The sequence below is a fragment of the Musca domestica genome, unplaced genomic scaffold, assembly GCF_030504385.1.
Source record: "Musca domestica strain aabys unplaced genomic scaffold, Musca_domestica.polishedcontigs.V.1.1 76, whole genome shotgun sequence".
NCBI lineage: Eukaryota > Metazoa > Arthropoda > Insecta > Diptera > Muscidae > Musca > Musca domestica.
In genome coordinates this window covers 330,783-333,516 of record NW_026712396.1, presented here as the reverse complement: position 1 = coordinate 333,516, position 2,734 = coordinate 330,783, and the positions used below count along the sequence as shown (strand labels likewise).

General features: G+C 32.1%; 1 long non-coding RNA gene across 1 annotated transcript; it reads right to left on the bottom strand.

Moving 5' to 3' along the window:
• Positions 1–344: 344 nt before the first annotated feature.
• Positions 345–1,804, bottom strand: LOC131806458 (uncharacterized). Its single transcript, XR_009344046.1, has 3 exons — positions 1,524–1,804; positions 909–1,442; positions 345–817 (listed from the first exon to the last, which is right to left on the bottom strand). It is a non-coding gene; the product is annotated as an uncharacterized LOC131806458 (long non-coding RNA).
• Positions 1,805–2,734: the final 930 nt, after the last annotated feature.

Sequence of the window (2,734 nt, the reverse complement as noted above, 5' to 3'; positions counted from 1 at the left end):
ATTTCAACCCATTTATAAAATGCTTTGGATACAATTCATACATTTGCATATAACTTGGGGTTAGAACGAACTTCTAGAATTCACACTATGAAAAATCAACAAATGCCTAATTTTTTATTATCTGGTTAAATGTTAATTCATTGTTTTGTAGGTATATAGTACTTAGAAATAAATTTGTTGTTTCATATCAGGTGGATTAAATATATATTTAAGCATACTGATAGGGATTTGTTTTCTAGATCTAGGTTAGGTATTTAATTTGTTTTGTTTTTATTCCTAACAATAGTTTCATAATTACTGAGATGATAAAATATCATTATAAAATTTAAAGGAGGGCAATTTAATAAAATATAATAAGAAAACAAAAGATTATTGTGAATGGTAACATATTTTGTTTTGTCTCATATTTGGTTATTCTTAAGTATTGAAAGAGAGCAAGAAAAAAAAACTAGGTCATCCGAACGGAGATCAAATTAGGAGATCAAAACAAACCATAATAATAATGCATAGGTGGCAATAGCAATAGGCAGAACAAAAGGTAACTCGCAAATATGCATAAAAAGAAATAAGAGAAGAACTTGATTGGTGACTTTTTCTCTAAATTGACCGTAATCAATGATAACTATGTTTGTTGTTGTAATTTTGTTTAAAACAGTGTTGTTGTTTTTTTTTTTTTTTTTTTTTTACGTAATATTTCTTTCTGTCCTCCAATAAAGTTCTTGTCTTCTAGTTTAGCAGATAATATTATGAAACTGTACTCACCCAAAGAAATTGATGTTGTTGAGGCCTCAGCAAGTTCAATCCTTTGTTGTGGGGGCTGTTAAAAAAAATGTATGTATATTTACGAACGACGATGTTTTACATATTGCCAGAATAAAATATCACTAGTATTTAAACGTTTCCATTACCATAATTTTCTTTCATATTTAATATTCTAATGCTCTTAGTAATTCTGGGTGTATGTTTTTTTTTTTTCGATATTCTCCCGTTCTTTAGCACTACACGTCACTTATGTTTCGATGCGCATTCTTGCATATGTCCGAGACAACTGAAAATCCTCGGGAAATGGAGGAGACTACGGAGTGATAGATCGGGCATCGAATTAGTGAGGCAGTTTTTTTCTCTGGGAGCTTTCGTGCTCTTAAAATTAGGGATTCGGACCGTGTGTTTTTTTTTTTTTCTTTGCACTCCAAGTTGACTGGGGAAATATTGTGAGTTTAGACTCTTGGGCGAAATGACGGGAAAAATGTGTTTTGGGATCGCCGAGTATTTAGTTGGTCCCAAGGATTAACGTGAACCTTCTCCTAGGTTTCAGATATTGTCGACAATTTGGAGCCTTTTCATTTTTGTAAATAGCGATAAGCTATATTAGCCGGAGATTGTTTAATGGTTTACAGATGCTAGGATTAGCCAAGGATATTGTATAGAAACCCAAATAAAATCTATAGAAAGGGAATTGCGGGAGAAAATATTTCCTTTGAAACTCTGTTAAAAGGCAAAATATAAGGATTTTAATACCATACCTCCAGCAATAGCTTTCTGATAGCAATCAAAATCAAATTTAATTCAGGAAAAATTTATACTTTTTCAAGATGGTAACGATAATTTCAGATAATGTAACTCGGATTTGGAGTTAGAAAAATTGAATGCTGGTAGACACGTCTGGTAGCTTTTATAAATCACGAGGAAAAGGAAGTATACATATTTCTCTTCAATAGCGTAGGGGCCTGTTTCCATCTCCTAGCGATAACAGGTGTACCTGCTAACCGATAAATACGTAGATTGTACGTTATCGAAACTAACACAATACTTTGTACCCGTTCGTACTCAAGCAAATACTTCAAAAAAAATCTCCTTAAATATAGACGCGGAAGTTTATAAATTTTGATATATTTTAATTTCCCTATTTTAGGGATTTGGGTAATTTTTCGGATATTAAAAATTGAGATCTTAAGTTGCATCCTCTATATGAAGTACCATGTTTCCAATAAAAATTCCATTAGGGCAAAATGTGAAATTTTCTCACATATATCTCTTAGAGATAAGAGGGCTCGACTTTTAGTTAAGTCTATTAGATCGATGTTGCTCTTGAGTGAAATGCTCAGGAAAGAAAAGAAGAAAACAAAATGATGAGGTTCTGTCGGAGTTTTCAACACAAGGCTGAAAACAAGGCAATCTAGTAAGTGCACAAAACTATACCAAAAAAAAAAGATCGCATGCTACAAAAATTGCTGTAAGGTATATATTTGTTTAAATGAGAAAGTAAATACTAAATTAGAATTGGTCATCAATATATCATTACAGATGGGGTAAGATCTTACGGTTCGGAAGTTATAGTCAAATTATCGATTTTTTGGACCCGGATTTTTTATAAAACCCCCAAAAAGTCAAAAAAGGGTCCATTATGGAGGACAACAAAATTGATGCCAAATTATAGCTGACACTTCTACCTTTCCAAAAAGGTTCAATTTGTGCTAATACCTTTACTGAGTCCAGAGATATGGACCCATATCTCTGGAACCGAAAAAGGTATTAGCATGCATGGTACAATGAATTCAAGGTAGGGCAGAACAACCATATGATTTCAATTTTTTCATTTTTCTGGCTTAATATGTCAACTTCATTTGTTTATGTATGTGTATTTTTTTCAATAATAAAAAATTGTTCAGGAATTATTCAAATTTGGGTGTTTTCAGCGTGGCTGAGTGAGGTTTTCTTTAGGAAAACTTCAATT